Genomic DNA, 15,515 nt, shown 5'->3' on the forward strand with positions numbered 1-15,515 from the left:
TTGTTTTTTTGTCTACAAAATCTGCAGACAACAGAAAATGTTATTTATTTATTCGTGATTTATTTATTAGTGTTATTTATATTAGATTAGATCAGGTTAAATAATTTGATTGAACAAGAATTCTACAACAGATTTTGTGTGAAAATAAATCAGAAAGGTGGTTTGTTTAAAAATCGTATTAATGTATGAGGTGGCAAGGAGGTACACAAATTAATATGCTTTTAATAATGTCTAAGTTGATACTTGTTCAAACCAATCACTTTAGCAAAGTTTATAAAAAAATTGGAGTTATTTTGATAAATTAAATAATAAATGTTTGTTCAATAAATATAGGCTATCTGTCATAATTTTCATTTTAAAAATACAGAAACAAGATTCTTGAGATCTTTGTATTTAAATTGCTACATAAGTCTAAAACATTAAAAAATATATAAAATAGTAGATTAAATTAGCACAGAATCAACTTTGATCAAGTCAATGATCAGCCAAATTTCCAAGTCCATCATCAAAAGCGTTTATGAAAAAAAGTGCTGAGCAGAATTTGTGCCATTGAGTGGTATAAGTCAAATGCGCATTTTACCCCGGTGTGACTTTATAACTGTTGTAACCTGTATAGTGTATATCATTTCAATTTATACTTTAACTGTATAATATTAAATTAAATGTCTATACTTCTTCCATAGGACGAGGCAGCTCAGAGAGTGAGAGCCCACTGAGCATCAGACAGTTAAACTGGCATTGACATTGAATTATTTAATTGGAAGAGTAATTATAACAACATAAATTGATTTTGCACTAAATCCTAATTGTAATCTTGTTGCCCATATAAAAGAGTTGTTTTTAATTTTCTATATTAAGATGATACTGCCTCATTCAAACTCCTTATAGTGCCCCATTTTTTGGTTTAAGCCACTGCCCCTCAAAATGTCTGTGCACGGCCCTGATTGACAGCTCTCATTACAGGAAGCACGGAGTCAAAGTATCTGACGGAGTTCAGTCATTCAGTTAACACTGCACAGTGGACGGAACTGCGGCGACACCCGAAGATGTAGGCGTAAGTGATATTGATATATGATGGGGGCTGTGTGTTTGATAATGTAGCTATTTAATCTGAAATTTGTTTGGAACATGTAAGTAGCTGACATAAGCTAATCAACCTTAAAGGAACACTCCGACTTTTTGGGACTTTAGCTTATTCACAGTATCCCCCAGAGTTAGATAAGTCCATACATACCTTTTTCATTTCTGTGCGTTCTGTAAGTGTTATTTGACGCACCCACCGCTAGCCTAGCTTAGCACAAAGACTGGATGTAAATGGATAAGGTAGCATACTAATCCCAATAAGTGACAAAATAATGCAAACATTGTTCACAGCGTGAACAAATAACAAGGCTATATGAGACAGAGACCATTTTTAATCGTATAAATACTGGGAACTATATTCTCACTAGGCGTAGGAGCACAGCTACTTGGGCGAAGTGATTAGCGCAGCACACGAGACGCCCTGTGGTGAGGAGCAGAGAGTTCGTTGGTTTTGTTTACGGAACCATCAACAGGGCATCTCGTGTGCTGCGCTAATCACTCCGCCCAAGTAGCTGTGCTCCTACGCCTAGTGAGAACATAGTTCCCAGTATTTATACGATTAAAAATGGTCTCTGTCTCATATAGCCTTGTTATTTGTTCACGCTGTGACTATACAGATCACAACACATAAATAGGAAAATGTTTGCATTATTTTGTCACTTATTGGGATTAGTATGCTACCTTATCCATTTACATCCAGTCTTTGTGCTAAACTAGGCTAGCGGTGGGTGTGTCAAATAACACTTACAGAACGCACAGAAATGAAAAAGGTATGTATGGACTTATCTAACTCTGGGGGATACTGTGAATAAGCTAAAGTCCCAAAAAGTCGGAGTGTTCCTTTAAGGTTGATTAGCTTATGTCAGATACTTACATGTCCATCCATCCATCCATCTTCTACCGCTTATCCGGGGCCGGGTCGCGGGGGCAGCAGTCTAAGCAGGGATGCCCAGACTTCCCTCTCCCTAGACACTTCCTCCAGCTCTTCCGGGGGGACACCGAGGCGTTCCCAGGCCAGCCGGGAGACATAGTCTCTCCAGCGTGTCCTAGGTCTTCCCCGGGGTCTCCTCCCGGTGGGACATGCCCGGAACACCTTCCCGGGAAGGCGTCCAGGAGGCATCCGAAAAAGATGCCCGAGCCACCTCAACTGACCCCTCTCGATGTGGAGGAGCAGCGGCTCTACTCTGAGCTCCTCCCGAGTGACCGAGCTTCTCACCCTATCTCTAAGGGATCGCCCAGCCACCCTGCGGAGAAAGCTCATTTCGGCCGCTTGTATCCGGGATCTTGTCCTTTCGGTCATGACCCACAGCTCATGACCATAGGTGAGAGTAGGAACGTAGATTGACTGGTAAATCGAGAGCTTAGCCTTGCGGCTCAGCTCCTTCTTCACCACGACAGACCGGTACAGGGACCGCATTACTGCAGAAGCTGCACCGATCCGCCTGTCAATCTCCCGTTCCATCCTTCCCTCACTCGTGAACAAGACCCCAAGATACTTGAACTCCTCCACTTGAGGCAGGAACTCTCCACCAACCTGAAGCGGGCAAACCACCCTTTTCCGACTGAGAACCATGGCCTCGGATTTGGAGGTGCTGATTTTCATCCCAGCCGCTTCACACTCGGCTGCAAACCGTCCCAGTGCATGCTGGAGGTCCTGGTTTGATGAGGCCAACACGACAACATCATCCGCAAAGAGCAGAGATGAAATCGTGTGGTCCCCAAACCTGACCCCCTCCGGCCCCTGGCTGCGCCTAGAAATTCTGTCCATAAAAATTATGAACAGAACCGGCGACAAAGGGCAGCCCTGCCGGAGTCCAACACGCACCGGGAACAAGTCTGACTTACTGCCGGCAATGCGAACCAAGCTCCTGCTCCGGTCGTACAGGGACCGGATAGCCCTTAGCAAAGGGCCCCGGACCCCATACTCCCGGAGCACCCTCCACAGGCCGCCGCGAGGGACACAGTCGAATGCCTTCTCCAAATCCACAAAGCACATGTGGATTGGTTGGGCAAACTCCCATGAGCCCTCCAGCACCCTGTAGAGGATATAGAGCTGGTCCAGTGTTCCACGACCGGGACGAAAACCACACTGTTCCTCCTGAATCCGAGGTTCTACTATCGGCCGGATTCTCCTCTCCAGTACCCTGGCATAGACTTTCCCAGGGAGGCTGAGAAGTGTGATCCCCCTATAGTTGGAGCACACCCTCCGATCCCCCTTCTTGAAAAGAGGGACCACCACCCCGGTCTGCCAGTCCAAAGGTACTGTCCCCGACCGCCACGCGATGTTGCAGAGGCGTGTCAGCCAAGACAGCCCCACAACATCCAGAGACTTGAGGTACTCAGGGCGGATCTCATCCACCCCCGGTGCCTTGCCACCGAGGAGTTTCTTGACTACCTCGGTGACTTCAGCTTGGGTAACGGACGAGTCCGCCTCCGAGCCCTCAGCCTCTGCTTCCTCAATGGAAGACGTGACGGCGGGATTGAGGAGATCCTCGAAGTATTCCTTCCACCGTCCGGTGATATCCCCAGTCGAGGTCAACAGTTGCCCACCTCCACTGTAAACAGCGTTGGTAGGGCACTGCTTCCCCCTCCTGAGGCGCCGGACGGTTTGCCAGAATCTCTTCGAGGCCGACCGATAGTCCTTCTCCATGGCCTCACCGAACTCCTCCCAGGCCCGAGTTTTTGCCTCCACAACCACCCAGGCTGCAGTCCGCTTGGCCCGTTGGTACCCATCAGCTGCCTCAGGAGTCCCACAAGCCAGCCAGGCCCGATAGGACTCCTTCTTCAGCTTGACGGCATCCCTTACTTCCGGTGTCCACCACCGGGTTTGGGGATTGCCGCCTCGACAGGCACCGGAGACCTTACGGCCACAGCTCCGAGTGGCCGCGTTGACAATGGAGGTGGAGAACATGGTCCACTCGGACTCAATATCTCCAGACTCCCTCGGGATCTGGTCGAAGCTCTGCCGGAGGTGGGAGTTGAAGATCTCTCTGACAGGAGATTCGGCCAAACGTTCCCAACAGACCCTCACAGTACGTTTGGGTCTGCCGAGTCTGTCCAGCTTCCTCCCCCGCCATCGGATCCAACTCACCACCAGGTGGTGATCAGTTGACAGCTCCGCCCCTCTCTTCACCCGAGTGTCCAAGACATACGGCCGGAGGTCGGATGAAACGACCACAAAGTCGATCATCGACCTCCGGCCTAGGGTGTCCTGGTGCCATGTGCACTGATGGACACCCTTATGCTTGAACATGGTGTTCGTTATGGACAAGCTGTAACTAGCACAGAAGTCCAATAACAGAACACCACTCGGGTTCAGATCAGGGGGGCCGTTCCTCCCAATCACGCCCCTCCAGGTGTCACTGTCGCTGCCCACGTGGGCGTTGAAGTCCCCCAGTAGAATGACGGAGTCCCCAGTCGGAGCACTTTCCAGCACCCCTCCCAGAGACTCCAAGAAGGCCGGGTACTCTGCACTGCCGTTCGGCCCGTAAGCACAAACGACAGTGAGAGACCTATCCCCGACCCGAAGGCATAGGGAAGCGACCCTCTCGTTCACCGGGGTGAACTCCAACACATGGCGGCTGAGCTGGGGGGCTATAAGCAAACCCACACCAGCCCGCCGCCTCTCACCATGGGCAACTCCAGAGTGGTGAAGAGTCCATCCTCTCTCTCGAGGAGTGTGGTTCCAGAGCCCAAGCCGTGCGTAGAGGTGATCCCAACTATCTCTAGTCGGAATCTCTGAACCTCACGCACAACCTCAGGCTCCTTCCCCGCCAGAGAGGTGACATTCCATGTCCCTAGAGCTAGATTCCGCGTCCAGGGATCGGGTTGTCTAGGCCCCCGCCTTCGACTGCCGCCCGATCCACTTAGCACCGGCCCCTTACGGTCCCTCCTGCAGGTGGTGGGTCCACGGGAGGGTGGCCCCATGTCGCTCCTTCGGGCTGAGCCCGGCCGGACCCCATGGGGGGAGGCCCGACCACCAGGCGCTCGCATATGAGCCCCAACCCCGGGCCTGGCTCCAGGGTGGGGCCCCGGCTGCGCCATACCGGGCGACGTCACGGTCCTCGTTTTTTTTGGCATCATAAGGGTTTTTGAACCGCTCTTAGTCTGACCCGTCGCCTAGGACCTGTTTGCCTTGGGAGACCCTACCAGGGGCATATAGCCCCAGACAACATAGCTCCTAGGTTCATTCGGATACTCAAACCCCTCCACCACGGTAAGGTGGCAGTTCAAGGAGGGGCTACTTACATGTTCCAAACAAATTTCAGATTAAACAGCTACATTGTCAAACACACAGCCCCCATCATATATCAATATCACTTACGCCTACATCTTCGGGTGTCGCCGCCATTCCGTCCACTGTGCAGTGTTAACTGAATGACTGAACTCCGTCAGATACTTTGACTCCGTGCTTCCTGTAATGAGAGCTGTCAATCAAGGTACAAGGATGTCCCTGTGGGTGTGATTACGATGAAAGTGACCAATCATAAGAGGGTCAGTGCCCTCCTTGGTTTCCGCCCCCAAATTGTCAAAAGTCATGTAGACTCGAGGGAGCAGAAATCAGCTGAGCGAGCAGAAATCCACTGCGCGAGCAAAACAGCACTCCGCGAGCAGAAGCCCGCTGCGCGCGAGCAGGATTCCACTGTACAAGCAGAGTTAACCTATGAGAGTATGCCAGGCGCTCGCTTGCAGCTACCTGTACACCTCTCGGTTGTTGAATTTGTGCGCGAGTACTTTTATCATGCCAGCTGAAGGTTCATTTTTGCGCGTGTGAAATAACATAATGTGCTCGTGAGCATGTCTTACACGCTCATAACTTTTGACATAAAAATAACGCCATAAAGCAGAGAATCTACCATCCTCACCCAGACAGAATAGCTCTCTGGGCCTGGCCCGTGAGAGGTGGAATTTAAGTGCAGCAGGTCTGCCCCCATCAGTCGTACACACTATACAGAGTGCAAGAGCCTCTTCCACTCGCTCACTGTATAGTAATAAATGGCGAGTCTTTGAAGGATGGTGTGGACGGAGTCATATTGTCCCCTTTCAATGTTCAGTGAGGGACATATTATGTTTCCTCCAGGATCTGTTAGAAAAAGGGAAAGCTTTTTCTACGATAAAGGTATACTTAGCAGCTATATCTGCTTGTCATGTGGGTTTTGGTGACAAGACAGCAGGTCAGCACCCTTTAATAAGTCGCTTTATGAAGGGGGCACGACGTAAGAGGCCAGTGGCCAGGCGGATGGTCCCATTGTGGGATTTGTCTACGGTTTTAGAGGCCCTTTCTCAACACCCTTTTGAGCCGTTGGAAGCTATAGGGTTAAAGTTTCTCTCTCTTAAGACAGCACTACTGTTAGCGCTGGTGTCAGCTAAGAGGGTGAGTGACTTACAGGCTCTGTCGGTCAGCCCGTCTTGTCTGCAGTTTTCTCCAGGGTTTACAAGGGTTTCCTTTCGCCCTAACCCTGCTTTCGTACCTAAAGTAGTGGATGCGTCGTATAGATGTCAAACTACAGATCTTGCAGCTAGGATAGGGGGTTGAATACCTTGTGTCCTGTACGGGCGCTTCGTGTGTACGTGGAAAGGACAGCAGGTTTCAGAAAAAATGACCAGCTGTTTGTGTCATGGGCTACTCCTCACAAAGGAAAGCCATTGTCATGTCAGCGACTGTCCCATTGGATTGTAGAAGCTATTTCTTTAGCATATAAATGCAGAGGTTCCCAACCTCCCGAGGGCTTAAGGGCCCATTCCACTAGGGGCATGGCTACATCATGGGCCTTACTTAGGGGCGTTTCGGTCCAGGAGATCTGTGCTGCAGCAAGCTGGGCCACGCCGCACACTTTTGTGCGATTTTATAGACTGAATGTGTCTGAGCCATCCTTAGCTCATGCGGTATTAGGAGCCAGCACGTCAGGTCCCATATGATAGGTATAGCGTACGTTGCAATCCGGGAGTGGTCTATATCTCCCATAGTGAAACACCGAGCGAAGTTAGAAAAAGAACGATGGGTTACTTAACGTAATCCCGGGTTCTTCGATAACAGAGTGAGGTGTTTCACCAACACTTCCCTCCTTGCACAGGAACGGGAAGAAATCTCTCTATAATGACTTCGTAGGGGTCGACCTGAGTAATATAGGTGGGGGCGGAGCCTGATCTCAGGTCGACCTGTCTGTCAAAGACAGACGTGGTGGCATAGGAGCTTCCGTAGTTGGTCACGCCCAAAGCGATTCCCATAGTGAAACACCTCACTCTGTTATCAAAGAACCCGGGATTACGTTAAGTAACCCATCGATATTGACATCACATCTTTGTCTGAAGTGCCCCATTTAATGGTACATTTAGCACTATGTCGCAATTATTATAATTATGAGATTCTTATTAATGCCACAATCCTAATTAAGAAATACTAGTGCTTGCTGTTGTTGTGATGCTCAGCAGCCATTTTTCTTTTGGTTGTGCATGAAAATCAATTTAGTGTAAAGGCAGTTACATGGTTACAAGGGTTAGTTACAATGAAACAAGTTGCGTCAGATCTTTTCTTCCATGTTTTAGCGTGCATCAGTGTAATGTCGGTTGTTGAGATATGGCCGTTGCACTCGAAAATTAATGCGAGCATGTAGAGGGGTGGGGTTTAAACTAACTAAATGAGTTATGAGTCATTATGAGGTCATTTAAAAAAAACAAAAAAAAACATGGATGAATCATTCTCAATATGATCTATAATATGCATTTACAAAATAGATTAAATAGATGTGTGAAATAATTGCAAGAAAGAAGACTAATTATAATTCAGAATTTAAAAATTACAATGACATCATGGCTGTCAGTTAAATTTTTTATTGTAAATCAGTCTAAATGCTAGTTCACTCTGCACAGACACCAACAATCACCAGATTAAAACAGTTTGTTGATACCATAAAAAAAATCATACCATACTGCCCAGACATTCCATAACCCGACAAACACAGATTGAACATATTCAGTCACTGAAAACAAATGCCAACCAACGAGCTAACACTCTGATCTGAAATCCAACAAACATGTCTGCTGGCTTTGGTTGGTGTCTGTTGGTGTAGTGTCAACCTTAAGTCAGTGGCAGATTTTTTTATTTTTTTTATTTCAAAGTCAACATAAACCAAATCTGTGACCAAAATGTCGAAAGGAATCAAAGAAGGTCAAATACCATAAAACCATTTTATTTAATCAGCAGCTGATAATACAAATAAATTATGTCAGGCTCTCACCCAAATCTATTGAACAAGTTAGAGTCTATGTATTTTTTCTCAAGTTGAGGCTGTCTGTCCTCTAAGGCTCATCGAAAAAAAAAAAAAAAAAAAAACCTGTATGGCACAAATAAAACCAACATTATAAGTAGATGTATATAGTTATGTAATAAGTTATGTACCCCTTTTCTGTGCAACATAACTGAAGGATTCCTAATAGAATTTGGCATATTTAGGTCCGTCATGCTATCTTGAAAAAACTAAACTGCACAGAACCTTTTTCAGTAGCCAAACCATTTCTATGGTGACAGTAGAGTGATTATCATATTGGACTGGGTGGGGGAATCTGAAAATACACACTACTCTCTTAAATTATAGTTCTTAATTACTAAATTTTTATGTCAAGTTGTGGTCTTAAGTGATAATGTCATGATGGAATATGTAACTTTTTGTATGGGAATCTCTTGTCATATGGCTTTGTGTAAAGGACCAAGCTGATCACCATGCGTTCTCATCTTCCCAATTGAGGTCATCACCCCAACCTTCTGCCTCCGTCTGTCAAAACAAAACAAAAAAGTTCAGCAAACGCTTCAATGTTATTCATCGTCATACTTTAAGTTATAAAAATGCTGTGTCGCACAGCTGAACTTACTTCAGTTAAGTCAGCTGCAGCAAACTTGGCAGTAAGGCTTAATCTATCTATCGATGGGTCTGATGTTGTGTGTCCCGTGATGAGTTCACTAGCCGAGCTCTCCACAGGGAGCAGAAATGAGGAAGACAGCTTTATATCTGGGACCATGTCTGCAAAGAAGTCTAGTTCTGGATCTTTCTCTGGCTTTTTCTTCACCGCAATTGTGAACTCCTCCCCGAGACTTCCAGCTTCAGGGCTTTTGATTGTGCTTTTTGGCTTGGGCTCCGATGCCAAGCTTGTTTTGCTGGGTTTGAGGGTGTCAGTTCCCTGGTCCCAGCTGGGGTCCCATGATGAGGTATGGTTATGATCTGGAACACTTTTAACACTAGGGTTCAGTTTGAGTGCTTTTGATTGCTTTGGAGGAGATGACACACTGCTTTTTGTTGATGTCTTTGGTACAAAGACTGGTAAAGCAGTGGAAGGTGATTGTCCTGAAGTCCTCATTGTCAGCTGGCATAGCAGAGTTGCTCTGATCTGGGATGTCTGCCGACCGAATGCTGATCTGGACTGACTGGCTCTTGTCTTTCTCTGCCTCCTCTGTGTCACTCCAGTTAGGCCAGTCTTCGTCGGATCTCACCGCTCCGTTACTTTTCATGCTGTCCACAACCTGTGTGCCAATTTTGTACCCATTCAAAGGGAATGACATCTCGCTGCTCAATGCTGGAGAGACCACTTGTTTTTAGAAGGGTTGCACATTCAAACACCAAGTAGGGACAAATACATTTAATTCAAGATAAATTTAGCTTTTCTTTTCAAATGTCCAAATTATTGCTTGAGAATACGCAGTTCAGAACTATAAGTGTCAGTTGTGGCATACCTGCTCTCTCTGCAATGGTGCGCTGGGTAGTGTTTTTTTCAGTTGCTTGGAAGGAGTACATATTTTCTATAACAACCTTTTTGTCCTCTGAGCCCTTAGGGAACACATTCAGAACTTTTGGTGGTTGTGAGATATGGGGATGCAATGGCCCAACAATATGCACAGGCGATGCTGCAGAGGAAAAAGTTAGATGAGAGTATATGGTTTTTGTAACATTGAAAATGTCTTTGTCTGTTTATAATCAATCTGATTAATAACATTTTTGGGGGGTTTTAAAGTGTGGTGCATTCAGCTCCTCTTATAGGGAAAGAAAAACAGATCATTTTGTAGAAATTGATGCTGCAGCGTCCTCCAGTGGCCTGAAAATAATGTTAGTACCATCAAAAGTGTTTCATATCGGAGCATCTTAATTTGATTTATAAATACATTAGCCATTAAGAAGACTTTTACTGGTAAATGACAATCCAGCTACAGGATACTTACTCTCAGGGGTGACCTCTGTGGACTTGGGGAAGTTTGGCATAGTCTGTTTAAAAACTTTTGTCCTCTGCCCACCAACAACCACTTGGGCACCCAGCAACGGGACAAGCACAGCCAAGCTCTGTAGCGTCAGAGCGACGAGTGAGTCATTTGTATCCCTCATTCCCAGCAAAACCTGCATGATAAAGTGTGGGAAACAACTGAAACAATCAAAGTATAAATATCTACTTAAAAACATTATGAATTTACTAATTTTATATTTCTCTAAACAAGTATACAGTAGTACTAAGTAGTTGATACAAGTACAAACATTCTCAGTACCTGAGGAAGAATCTGTTTTTTGAGTTCTTCATGAGGAAAGAACTCTGCATAGATGTGAATGTGGGAGAGAAGCACAATCCTGACGTGTTCTTCATTCATCCTATAGAGCTTGAGGAGCTGAGGAACCACGTATCTCCGATACAAAGACAAAGACAGAAGACACTCCTCTCCAGCGCTCACACTCGAGTCTGTACATCAGAAAACAGATCACCACTGAGACTAATGAAGAGTACAAATAAGCATCTCCTAAAAGTTTACTGACTGGTTTTACCTTGCTTAGGCCGTAGGAGGTGAGGAAGAAAGCTTTTCACAGCCATGGGCTCCGCAAACACTAAAGAATTGAGCAGTTTAGGAGCCAGACGTGTAGCAATTAACATCTCTGGGAGGTTCTGAACTCGGTCCAAGAGAAACCTGCAGAAACACACAGTTATTTAATTATTTAATAAACATCCTTCTAATAAAATCATGTATTTGAGAGGGAAGCTTACTTGAAGAATTCATTCTTCTCCTCCTCATTTTTCAGGGTTAAACTCTTCAGAAAATTCATGATATCTAAGAAGTCATTTCTATAAGAGATAGGTTATGCATTTAAATCATTTCATTATCTTAATAATCATTATATTTAAATTTAGGGAAATTAACTTTTTATAGGCAAACTAAATTATATTTATCGGATCAAAAATACTGCAAAAACAGTCAAATAGTGAAATATTACTACAACTTAAAGTATAATTTATTCCTGTTATGGCAAAGCTGAATTTTCAGCTAAAATTAGTTACTTTCAAAAGACACTTTATGTCACGAATAGACTTAATTTAAATAGAGTAGTTTTCAAAAGCGAACCTGAAGAAAGTGTGAGTCAGCAGAATGCTGAGTGATGGGCGAGACATGGGGTCAGGGGTCAACAGGCTGGCCTGCAGCATGTTCTTTAGACTCTCCAACAAATCATCTGAGACTGAGACAGAAAGTTTGGGTGGAGGACCACATGGAGGTTACAAAAATGGGGAGCAAACATGGAAAAATAAATAAAAACACGTAAGAAAGAGGGAATGGAAAAACTATTTAGTGGGTGAGACTCACAAAAACTAAAAAAAAGGAAAAAAGATAGCACAGACAGACATATGTTTTCAGTGAGCCTCTGCTCCAAAAATCAGCATAGAAGCCAAAATGTTGCATCACTATTACATTGCTCATGTGGATCATTTTGTTCTTTGAACATGACAACATTATAACCCGCTCTGAATGGAAAACCTGTCTTTAAAGAGCCTCTGACGTGTAAAATCGTTTTGATCGCAGTTGTCAGTCCATTAACAAATATGTCACAATGTCTGAGCAGTAAGGGCTTAGCAACTGCCACAACAGGATGAATCCTAGACACACCGAGCCCGCTTTACATGTGTCTGCTGAATTAAGAGCGTTACTAACCGTGTCCCGTCAGGAGTGGAAGAAAAGCCTCCACCATCACCCCGAATGAAAAAGCGTCTCGGGAGTGGGCATGCTTGTCGGGAAGAATTTTGAATCCTTCAAGCTAAAAAAAACAAAAAACATTATTATATTACTTAGTCAGAATGATCAGGGCTGTCATCGTCAGCCTGTAATTTGTCCCAGGCCTTGTGAATTCCAGCAACAAATATGATTATGATGAAAATGTTGTCTTCTCTGCTTAACAAGGATAGATTTATTTGATTAAAAATACAGTTTATACATTAATATTATGAAATATTATTACAATTTAAAATAACTGTTTTCTATTTTGATATATTTTAAAATGTAAATAATTCCTGTGATGCCAAAGCTAAATCAGCAGTCATTACTCCAGTCTTCAGTGTCACATGATCCTTCAGAAATCATTCTAATTTACTGATTTGGATTTTCTTATTATTATCAATGTGGAATACAGTTGTGCTACATTGTATTTGTACTAGTACATTGTTACAAGTTCAAAAGAACAGTATTTATCTGAAATAGAAATATTTTGTAAAATTACATAACATATTACTGACCCCAAACTTTTGAATGGTGGTATAAATGGTACCTACCATTTCCTCAGGAGGAATGGCACCATTTTCCCTTACATTCTGGATACTTCTGAGAAACTGGAGAGGAAGTCACACATACAAAGGGTTAGAGTAATCAACTTTATAATATAATATCTATCATATAAATCTATATATTATTATAACTTAATATTTTGGAATTAAAAATATTTAACTATTTTTAACAAAGCCATGACATTAAAAATCTTTTGAAACAAAAGAGACATTGAGACCCAGGGGGTACACTATGTAAGCGTTTTGTTTAAAATTAACAAAATTTAAGTCAATACACCATGAATCCTTTTTCTAAAACATGTTTTTGTCTTACCCTGATTCACTATGGTAAGCCTGTTATATGTGTTTTTTTCTAATTTAAAAATTGTTACTCGTGTCACTCTCCCATGTGTAACTCGTCATATCAGTAAATAGAGAAAAGTTGCTCTAGCTACTTTGACCCATGTGGAAGTGGCATAGGTTAGTTGTCACAACGAGCGAGAAAGGATGACATGGAGCACACTAAATCTCGAACCTCAGGGGAATTTTTTTCACAATGTTCAAACAGAGATCACTGACACAACTAAGCAATATAGCATGTATTTTACAAGAGGTTCTGACAAAATGTTAATTGCAGTCTATTTAAAATGTTTAATTTTTAATGAATTTTTTTTTTTTTTTTTATCAGTTTGAATGAATGATTCAATGACTCACTCATAAATACTTCACTTGTTTCATTACTGGATTATTATGGTTGTTGTTTTTTACCGCGAGAGGGCCAAAAGTTACATAGTGTACCTTTATAAGGCATAAACTAGTAACAGATGTCACCTCGGGTGTTGCCTCTGAAAACTTGCAGACGGTTTCCATCCCCCCAAGCTTCCAATGGCCATCTTCACTGACAAAAACTGAGGATATGCACACATTGTTGTGACTTGATTTGCCCCAAGAGACAAAAAGGAATGATTTAGCTAGAACAATGAGTGTACATGTGACCCTGGACCACAAAACCAGTCACAAGTCGCACGGGCAATAGCCAACAATACATTGTATGGATCAAAATGATCGATTTTTCATTTATGCCAAAAATCATTAGGATATTAAGTAAAGATCATGTTCCATGAAGATATTTTGAAAATTTCCTACCGTAAATATTTGAAACTTTTATTTTTGTGAGTGAATGCAGCACAATCACGAACATAAATGGACAACTTTGAAGACGATTTTCTCAATGTTTCGATTTTTCTGCACCCTCAGATTCCAGATTTTCAAATTATTGTATCTCGGCCAAATATTGTCCTATCCTAACTAACAAACCATACATCAATGGACAGCTTATTTATTCAGCTTTCATGTGGTGTATACATCTCAATTTCAAAAAAATTTACCCTTGTGACTGGTTTTGTGGTCCAGGGTCACATATTATGTCATAGCTCAACTAAAAAACCCAACATGAATTAAATGTAAATGGACTCTTACCCTGTCATGTAGAAAAACTAGCGCTTGCAGCAGGTCATAGAGGCCTGCGCAGATCTCCTCTGGAGTAAGATTGTCAAGCAGCCGTTTTAATGGTTCAACTGGCTCTGTCACTAAATGTATACCGTGACCCTGCACTGAGCATGACAGGAAGCGAAGAAGACATGGATGCCTTAATGTCTTCAAGTGCTGCAAAGGAAGATGTATTATCTCAGGTTAATTCATTTCAGTGTACATGACATGTCCGGAACTGAAATAGCTGAGTGATTTAGAGGTAGGCTGAAAAAAACATATATATACATACATACACACACATATATTGAGTTATTAATCATTTATAATATAATAATTAACTGTTTATTATTTATATATTAAAATTTGACTACTAATTCCCATAGTTCAATTCAATTTATATTTCATAGTTTTGATGACTTCCATTATTCTACAATGTGGAAAATACTAATAATAAAGTGTTTAAAAAGCAGATGTGCCCAAACTTTTGACAGATAATGCAGGTTATTGGTGAGGTTACTTGTTAGCTGTTCACTTATACCTTGGCAGCTTTATTGACTTTATCTTCATTGTCTTGCTTATGCACAAAGACGGAGGCAGGCTCGCCATCCTGGAGGAGGGCGGAGTACATGGTAAGACCAGAGGGCAGCGTCATCAGCGGCTCTTCCAGCACACAGCTTGGCAGGGCACTGCTCTCAGCACCCATCCTTATACTGAGAGGGTCTGCCTATCTCACTGTCAGGGAAAAAACATAATGAATACCTGTACTACAAAAGACAAAATGTCTCCTTCGTATGTATGTCTGATGACAATGTCCTAATTGAAACACCACTGAAACAGGCTACAGTAGTGACTGACGTGGAATAAAGAGTATGCAACATGTCAAAAAGTAGCAGAATGTTTGTTACAATACTTATTCAAAGCTCTTACCTGTCTTTCAAGGACAATCTGGAAATAACATTTAGACTAAGTGATCTAGAGTAATGATTGGCATAAGGCAAGTTTTACGAACAACATGTCATGTCAAGAATTCAATGCAGAGCATTTTTACTGCATCAACACTGACAGAATCACACTGGACAAGCTCTTAACGTCACATATTAGATTCGGTTCGCATTTTAATTGTCACTCGGTATTCAGGAGAAGTGTTTATTTTGTGTAACGATCTATACCTATACATGACAGCTGTACCGCGAGTAGACTAAGTTACCTGTATGTAGGGATGGCTGACGCGAAACAGTCGTTCCGAAGCTTTGCGAGATCCCGAAGCGCAGATGTTTCGAAACACTGATCCGAAGCGTGATTCAAAACACCCTTGTCACGTGACTATGGCCAAACGAAGCCTCGAAGTGTTTCACTAAGTGTTTCATCAGGTGTGGTCCGCCGAA

At 43.3% G+C, this 15,515-nt stretch overlaps 1 long non-coding RNA gene and 1 pseudogene across 2 annotated transcripts in view; one reads left to right on the top strand and one right to left on the bottom strand.

Moving 5' to 3' along the window:
• The first annotated feature begins 134 nt into the window (after positions 1-134).
• Positions 135-15,515, top strand: part of LOC309508132 — a 32,281-nt gene continuing 16,900 nt past the window's right edge. Inside the window, exons 1-2 of the long non-coding RNA XR_014209405.1 lie at positions 135-1,366; positions 1,480-1,930. This is a non-coding gene — a long non-coding RNA (uncharacterized lncRNA). The remainder of the gene's footprint in view (positions 1,367-1,479; positions 1,931-15,515) is intronic.
• Positions 8,253-15,337, bottom strand: LOC309508101 (protein-associating with the carboxyl-terminal domain of ezrin-like; annotated as a pseudogene). Its single transcript, XR_014211641.1, has 13 exons — positions 14,669-15,337; positions 14,119-14,304; positions 13,471-13,584; positions 12,649-12,705; positions 12,035-12,137; positions 11,453-11,564; positions 11,098-11,175; positions 10,881-11,020; positions 10,610-10,797; positions 10,292-10,463; positions 9,809-9,979; positions 8,953-9,651; positions 8,253-8,855 (listed from the first exon to the last, which is right to left on the bottom strand). The product of XR_014211641.1 is annotated as a protein-associating with the carboxyl-terminal domain of ezrin-like (transcript).

Source organism: Leuciscus leuciscus, assembly GCF_965113295.1.
Source record: "Leuciscus leuciscus genome assembly, chromosome: 10".
Classification (NCBI taxonomy): domain Eukaryota; kingdom Metazoa; phylum Chordata; class Actinopteri; order Cypriniformes; family Leuciscidae; genus Leuciscus; species Leuciscus leuciscus.